This window comes from Pyxicephalus adspersus, chromosome Z, assembly GCF_032062135.1.
Source record: "Pyxicephalus adspersus chromosome Z, UCB_Pads_2.0, whole genome shotgun sequence".
Lineage (NCBI taxonomy): Eukaryota > Metazoa > Chordata > Amphibia > Anura > Pyxicephalidae > Pyxicephalus > Pyxicephalus adspersus.
In genome coordinates this window covers 85120936-85129953 of record NC_092871.1, presented here as the reverse complement: position 1 = coordinate 85129953, position 9018 = coordinate 85120936, and positions in this window count along the sequence as shown.

Genomic DNA, 9018 nt, shown 5'->3' with positions numbered 1-9018 from the left:
CCATCATTACCTGACCTCCCCAATGGGGCAAATCCCCATCATCAGTACCTGACCTCACCAATAGGGGGCAAATCGCCACCATCAGTACCTGACCTCACCAATGGGGGCAAATCCCCACCATCAGTATCTGACCTCACCAATGGGGGGGCAAATTCCCACAGACACCCTGTAAAATCTTGTAGATGCCCTCCCAGAAGAGTGGAAGATATTAAAGCAGAACAACTTCAAAATAATGGCTTTGGTTTTGGAATGGTCAGCAAGCTATTGTAGGAGTAGTTTAGGAAAAAGGAAGATTAACACCTCTAACATTGTGTACCATGCTCCCTCACCTCTTAGATTGTAAGCTCTTCTGGGCAGGGTCCCCTCCTCCTGTGTCTGTCTGCCATTTGCAACCCCTATTTAGTGTACTGCGCTGCGGTTAATGTCAGCGCTATATAAATCCTGTTTATTATTAGGAAAGAAGGAAGTTATGGATCAGCTATTGGATTTTCAGCACCACCAAGTGGCTATTGATGGTATTGCAAGCGTGTGCACATCTAGAGGAGCTCAGGGGATGCGCTTTATCTATAACATGCTATATTAACTATTCACCATTCAAAGTGCAGCAACTGGCATAATCCCGCCTCCTATATCGCCTTTTATCCAATCAGCAGGGAGCACTTGCTGGGCTATGCAAATATTACATGCAAAGCATGAATCATATATGTAGGATCATGTTGTATTTCAGGTTATGGGCTCATTAAAACTCCTGCACAAGCAGTGGCAATGTGGTTTCCATTTATTTTGAATAGCACTCCAATGCCAATTTGCTAAAGCATGCAATGCTTTACAATAAAAAGGATCGTATGCATTTGTTTCTTCTACTCTAAATGCCATTGCAGCAGTGCACATAGACATGAAATAGCTTGCAAAGAGGCTGCAGGAGATAACAGCACTGACATACATCAATAGATAAAAAATGAAAGCGAGGATTTCATTAACTATTTCAGTATCAACATTCTAAACCCTATGTCTTAAAAATGACTTTGAATTGTAATTAGTATCCAAAAATAAATATTTGTATATGAATAGCTAGCTGTATGTGTTTCAGCTTGGGTGTACATCAACTAGTTATTTTTGTCTTTCCAGAACATTACTGTCATTATTAAAAAGAACCTATAAAGACTTATAAAGTTCTATCCTCACTGTCTGTATTAATCTGTCATTTGCAATCCCTATTTATTGTACAGCGCTGCGTAATATGTTGGCACTATATAAATCCTGTTTAATAATAATAAAGTCTGTATGAGTTCATTATATTGTACAGAGTCCCGACCTTATCATACAAAGACATTGCAGACAATTGTGTCTTCCAGCCTTGTGGTCACATTTTGGTGAAGACCCTTTTGTGTTCCCCCATGATTGTACCCCGGGGTACAAAGCCAGCTCTATAAAGACATGGGGCCATCAGTTTGGTGTGGAGGAACTCGAGTGTCCTGCACAGAGCCCTGACCTCAACCCTACTGAACACCTTTGGGATGAATTGGAGTGGTAAGTCTGATCTTCTCATTAGGGATGAGCAAGCGAGAATATTAAATTCGATCTCGCGGCAAATCGCGCCTTTCTCGCTTTCAAACTGGAGGATTTCAAGGGCTGCAAATCTGGAAATCCTCTGCGATCCCAGCCACTAGAGGTTAATTAACCTCTAGAGCCCCGGGAATCAAACACTCTTCTCAATGAATGCAGCCATAGCTGCAATCATTGAGAAGATGACCGACAAAGGAGAACCTCCTGACATTGTAATGTTAGTATCTCTTACAAATGATATATGTTACAGATACAAATGTATCATTTGTAAGAGATACTTATATTACAATGTCAGGAGGTTCCTCTGTGCTGAGCAGGTTCTCTATGATTGCAGCTGTGGCTGCACTCATTGAGAAGAGTGTGCGATCCCCAATACCGCGATCACCCCAGGGATCGCGTGAACAGGAGAGTTTCCAATACAGCTTTTTTTCCTCTTCCGATGGTTTCGCAAAATCAGTTCACCATTGAAAGTTTGAGGAAATTTTCACAAGAATGCCAGAGACATTTTCACTCATCCCTACTTCTCATCTAACATCAGTACCTGACCTCACCAATGGGGGCACATTCCTACAAACACCCTCTAAAGCCTTCCCCAAAGAGTGGAGAATGTTAAAGCCAAACAAGGGGAGGACAACTACCTATTATAGGTGACTTGACTGTGGACTTTGTACAGCGCTGCGTAATATGATGGCGCTATTCAAACACCGTGTAATAATATTAATATTCATGGTCATGGTGGTTGGGAACAAATCTATATCAATGGCTGTGGGGGTGGACAATCAAAAGAAAGATGTATGATGTTCTGGAGCAGCCTTTTTTGACCATCCTAACATGGAAGAAACCCCTTGAAATAACTTTCAGGTCTTTAGTGATCCCTTTCTATAAATATTATATCCACAGCTCACAGTATATTAGTGTGGCGGTCAGTGGGAGGAATTCCTCTTACTTTGCTGACCATTGGGAAGAATGTCACCCTTACAGATAGCCAAAAAAGGTCCTAGGTGTCACCTAAACTGACCTGAGAGGTGCAAACTGCTCATTGTTCCAGGAACTCCCAGCAACCTCTGGAGGAACCTTCTAAAGGAGTTTTGGTTGATGACTGTTCTCCAAGGTCACCTCTATAGTAATGGTTTTGGTATAGAAGATCCATCAGACTCATATAAGTGTAATAGTCAAACCATTGACCATCATTTTGTCAATGTCAGCCTTTCTCAACTTTTTTAAAATAGGGAACCCTTGAAAAAAAGTTTTAGGTTTAAGATAACTTCTATAATATCCACAACTCACCAGCGGTGGAAGAATTCCTCTTACATTGCTGGCCATTGAGAAGAATGTCACCCAAAAAGATCATTGGTGTCACCTATACTGACCTGAGAAGTACAAATTGCTCATTGTTTAAGGAACCCCCAGCAACCTCTAGAGGAACCTTAGGATTGTACAAATTCATTGCTCTAGAAGGTCAACTCTATATTAAAGGCCATGGGTTGAGGGGGGATTCAGCTTTATATCATTGGCCATGATTTTGGAATGGGATGTCCACCAAGCTTATGTAGGTCTGATGGTCCGATGTCCACAAACTGCCCATAGAGAATAGATAGATCTTGAGGGACTCAGTGTTGTGGAAGTTGTCTGCTTTTTCCCAACTTACCTATCAGTAGATAGCTTCTAGGTACAAATGTATTCTGTCCATAAATTCTTACCTTAATGTTAAAGAGCCTGAACAGGATATATTAAAATAAGTAGAATAAATTAAAACCAGCAAAATGGGTAATTTTTCTTTTACCATTCCTCTACCCTGCCTATAATAAAAATATTTCCTTGGACTTCCCTAAGGAATGACTGACTATCATCACCCCACTAGGCCAGCTGCAGATGGCCATGTATGCCCCGTAAAACGGTCGTGTATGAAATCAGTGTTGGTTTCCTTGTTAGCTCTGTAGTAAGTCTTAGGCAGCTAAAATAGCATGGTTCTTGTGTTCCCAATGAATCAGGGAGCTTTGTGGTTTGTGTCTTGGCTATGTGACAACGTTCACGGTTTACAGCCCTGGTGCCGTCTGTGCCTGACACCAACCAGCACCCAAAACTAGAGCCGGGGCCAGCTGCAGTGAAGACAGATGGTCGGAGGAGACAAGGAGGACGCAGCGCCAATTTGGAACAGAAGAAGACAGAACAAAGGTGGGAAAGAAAAGGAAGAAAACAACTGTCGACCAATCAGAAAGGGAAAATAAAAATGTCAATTGACATATCTTGTAATATCTTTACCCAAAGGTGCAATTTTCTAAGGACAGAGGGGTCTTGTGGGTTCTAAAAGACATCCTAGAGCTTTGTTAGATGATGCCACAAGTAAAAAACATACTTGTAGCCCCACTTTAGGTGCCCCCTTTGTAAATGGCAGACATAGCCGACGGTGGGCCCTTGTGCAGAACTGACTGGGGCCCCCCTGCTGAATTTTGGTCTCTGTGAGGGGCCCTCTTGGCTGAGAAGGGTATGGGGACCTTCTGCCGTGCACAAATTGAATTCTCACTTGGCTAGGTGGAAAGGAATGCATACAAATATGTGCCTTATTCATTGCTCCCCAGCAGATGGCGCTGTGTGACTTGGTGGGTTCCTGCTGTCCCTGCATATAATGCAGGAGTGCTGGTCCTGCATTGAATGTAATGATGTCTGTTAGCTGTAATCAGCCAAGCACCAAAGTAGGAAGGAATGGAAGACAATGACATCTGCATGGTCAAGGAATAAAGTGTTTGTCTTTATAACTTTACCCCCTGGTCAAACAATTATTTTATAGGGAGACCCCACTGCAAGGGTACATTTAACAACAGCTTACAATGGGGTTTTAAATGACATAACTTGATCTCTATTGAAAAGCAGTGTGGTCACCTTAGGACTGCAGAACACCTCCTCAGCTCATCATAGGGAGAGTTGCTCTGTAGTCCTAGGAACAATGGTACAGATATAAATCCGCTCACATGATTTCAGGCAGGATCTACAGGTATTTTTTGCAACAGATACACCAAAACACTTCCAGCGGTATATTTAAACACCTAAGGTTAGCACAATAAATCAGTAAGGGTTTTCTGCCAATTCTCTGGTTCATGATGTTAATCTGTACAGAATTTGCCTCAGGGGAATTGGGAAGCCTATGCTTTTGCCAATTTGTCTTGCATCTGAATAAACATTCCCTGGCATTGTTCCCTTGGGATGGCCTGGCAATGCATTGACTCCACATTTTGCTGAGTTTACACCTGCATTCTTTATTAAAGCGGGCCCCTGATGTTTTTTTGGCATCACAGCAATTCTCAGAGCTTAGCATAGGGTGCTGGGATACCCCTGTGAATTCCCCTGGGGGCCCAGCCTGGCCAATCAAGATGGGTAAAGACCTGACTCGAAGAAGAAGATTGGGTGAGGATGGCAGGACCTGCAATGGAAAGAGGACAGGTGAGTCCAATTAAAAAACTTGTTATCAGACAGGTAAGATTATTTTATTGCAGGAAGGGCAACACCTGTCCCTTCTGTAATGTTGCAGTTTTTTTAATTTTTGGGTTTAGTTTCTCTTCAAGAATAACATGTTAGAATTTAAAGAATTATACAACATTGTATGAAAACTTTTGAGTTTAGTTTTTCATCAAGTATAACATGTTAGAATTTTAATATAACATAAAAAATTCATACACTGGAGTATGGAAATCAATCAGTGATCAACCATTAATCATCATTAAAAATAAAGTATAGACATCTCATACCTACAGCAACCTATGGCCAAACCTTAAGCTTAAGAAACTTCCCAGCAAATATCAGAACTTTCTAAATTTGTTGGCTCCTTCCTGCCTCTTCCCTATTCCTATTGGCCAGCAAGGAAGCCTATCATAGTGTTGGTCCAATAGAAATGTGTATGGTGGAATGTGACTGCAAGCTCCAAAACTACCAGGAAGTTTTATTTGCATTTGGTAGAATATTGGAACCTCTAGTTGCCCTCATGTCATACCTGCTGAAGGACTAGGTGGACAGTCTTGACTCTACTACCAATACTACCGGGAAGTTTCATTGGCTTTTGGTAGAGCATTGGAACCTCTAAATGACTTTACATTTTCGCTGTAGAAGGCCTAGGTGCACAGTCTTGACTGAGGACCATACCAGAGGCATTGGTCCTTGGATTGCTCCTCAGGTCCAAATTGGTTGTGTGACACCTTTCTCTAGAGATCAAGTCAACAAGCTGCTTGGGATATTACGGGAGTGAAGGACTAGCTTGGTGGACCTCCAAGAATTGTTTAATTTTAAAAGTTGGGTTGGTGGGTCTGCAAGGAAATTCTCCACCACTCAATCCCAGCAGGTCCCCCGGTCATTGAAGGCTTTTGGGCATTATATGTCCTTCTGCTCTTCATTCAGAGTCACAACCCCCTGGCAGAAGGTCAGCTTCCAGCATGCCTTGTGGCCCTGAAACGCAATGCAACTGGAACCCGAGAGCTGATAATGGAAAAATACAAAACCGCGAAATGCGTTGTGCTCATTTGTGAAAAGGAAAACTAATGATAGAGATTATGGATGATGATGGCAGGAGATTTAATTTAGAATCTTATCTAGGTGAGTCTTTATTGCCTGGTCAGCTTGTACGTCCGTGCAAAAGCCAACCCACCTCTTTACTTACCTCCTCATTGCATCATTCTCTGTTGCAGCTAGTCAAGGACATGGTGATGCCGCCATTGCTCAGAATCGGTAACTGGTGGCTTAGGCAGAGCAAAGTGGAGCAGATAACATGTTCCTTATACCTGGAAGCACTGGGTAGTGTTACCAACTGTGATTGAGGATAAATCACCAAGGGGATTCCAGGCAAAGGGCAGGGGTAGGGGGTCATGGTTACTAAACAGGATTTATATAGCAGCAGCACAGTGGCTCAGTGGTTAGCACTCCAGCCTTTGCAGTGCTAGGTCCTAGGTTCAAATCCCAGCCGGGACACTATCTGCATGGAGTTTGCAGGTTCTCCCCGTGTCTGCGGGGGCTTCCTCCCACATCCCAAAAAAACATACAGTTAGGTTAATTGGCTTCCCCCTTAAAAAAAAACTGACCTTAGACTACATTAATAACATATGACTATAGTAGGGACATTAGATTGTGAGCTTCTTTGAGGGAGTGAGTTGCATTTTCTTTAGCACACAAAGTGACCATTTGGTAAGAAAATTACAACTACTAAATAAATAATAAGGATATGCAGATTGATATTAATAAGGGGCAGAGTTCTTTAATTCGTTATGTTTACTCTTTTTTCCTAAAATAGTCTACGCTTTCATTTTTTGCTGTATAGTTCTCTCCGCTAAGCAGTGCCAGGAGCTGCCAGTCTCTTCCACTGGCCTGGACAATTCTTGCTCAGAAAATAGATATTAACTCTGCGCTCTCTATTAACAGTCAGGACCTCAATTGCTGTAACAAGATGCTATGGCGGACACAAATAAAAGAAATGTGTGGGTTTTAATATTATTATCTTGTAATGCTTTAGCACTGACATATAACGTAGCACTGTACAGAGCTCATTGCCATCCCTTTAGAAGAACTTACAATCTAATGTAAGGCCATTTATTTGTAAGGAAAAATATTGGGAAGCCAATTGGCCTCCCAGTATGTGGGAGGAATCCCGAGTGCTCATCCAAAACCCACATGAACATGGGAAGAGCATGCAAACTCCATGCAGATGGTGTTCTGGACAGAATTGAAGCATGGGATCCTAGTGTGGCAAGCTGTCCAATAATTCCATTTTTGTAAAAAAAGGACCCATAGTTTCTTATTCACAGCAGCAGCTATGGGTGGGCAAATGATGGGACCAGAGTTAGGGTGGAGGAAGCTTCAGCTGTTTGTTGCAAATCTTGAGAGCTGAAATGATAAACTCAGAAATTTGGGATTTTTGACTCCTATACGAACCAATCCTCTGCACGTCCCTTGACTTTTCTCTGCATCTTCACCCCAAAACCCACAAACACAACAGATGCCCGGGATGATTATGCACAAACTCCGTGAGCAATAGTCATGCAAGCAGGGAAATGAAATTTATTATTTTGCAATCACAAACTCCTTGCACAAATCATATTATATTATGCTTTGCTATAATTATCCTTTAGGTCACCTTGCCCAGCACAAACCTAATTTTCTCTACTCACCTGTTCATGCTGGTGGTTTCACATTGGCGGCTCCCATTGATTTAGTTAGGGCGTGAACAGGTGAGTATAAAACTTTGCAAGGCTGCTAAGTAAGGTGGAAAAAATAATAAAAATATCAAAAGCTAAATGAAACTCTCAGTGTTATCAGCAAAATTCATCAGGATTGAAATCTCCAGTTAATATTATTGAAAGCTGCCATATAAAAAGCTGCCATCAGTTGCAGAGGAGGATTTTTGCTCTGTATAGGGAAGCAGTGGCCTCGATGCAGAGATGAAACACTGACACTCCCCTACTAAGCCAGACTTATAGCTGTGCAATCAGCAAATTACATGCTCCCTACTGATTGGAGAGCACTAGCTCTGACTCATCAAGGGGTGTGTCTAACCTCTGCAGAGTGACTGCTGCTTCCCCACAACAAGCATCGGACATTCTCAGCATCTGCAGACAGCGGCAGACTTTTCTATTCATGCCATGTCTGCTTTAAAAAAGAAAACATATAAGACATTGAACGCCTTTTGTTTTGATGCTTAGCTGGGCTTTGAAAAAAAAAATTAAGCAAAAGTAGAGTCATCCTATAAAGTGGCCAACAATATAAAAAAGCAAAAACAAGGAGAAGCAATAAAAGCAGTGAATGTGAAGGAGCACAACCAACACTTTTGGATATATTATACAAAAATAATTTCATGCATGGTGCTACATACATGAAATGGCCCCATAGGTGTCTCCACTGGACTGGACAGAGAAAGTAAAAGCAGCGCAGTGATTCCACAGTCAAGTCTTCTTTATCTCTTGCTCATTTAAGGAATATTATAGATTTTTCCTTTTTTAGGGATAACATACCATGGGCTCTATTTATAAATGATCCCATCGCTCTAGATTCATTCATATTTTCCATATTACAGATAGCATTTCATTGTCAGAACGAGTCATTTTTTAAATAGGAACTAAAGAGAGATTCTACTGTTAGAGAATATCAGTCGAATTCACAGGGGAATCTTTTATAAATAGAGCCACGAAACTGCTTTTTAATGGCACCATATAAACATAAATGTGATAATCTAAACCCTGCAGTGCCAAAAGAGACTCACTGCAGCTTTGGGTTTTTCCTGAAGTTCTGCAACAATTGTTGCAAGTGAATTATATTTGTTTTCATAGTTATGCTTCATACTTTTATCAACAATTGGAAAACATATATACTAATATTATTTTTCTTCTTCATATACACAGGGCTATATCTATTCTTGTGCAAAATCCTTGCAATATTACACCCCCCTCTTAGATTGTAAGCTCTCCTTCTGTGTCATTT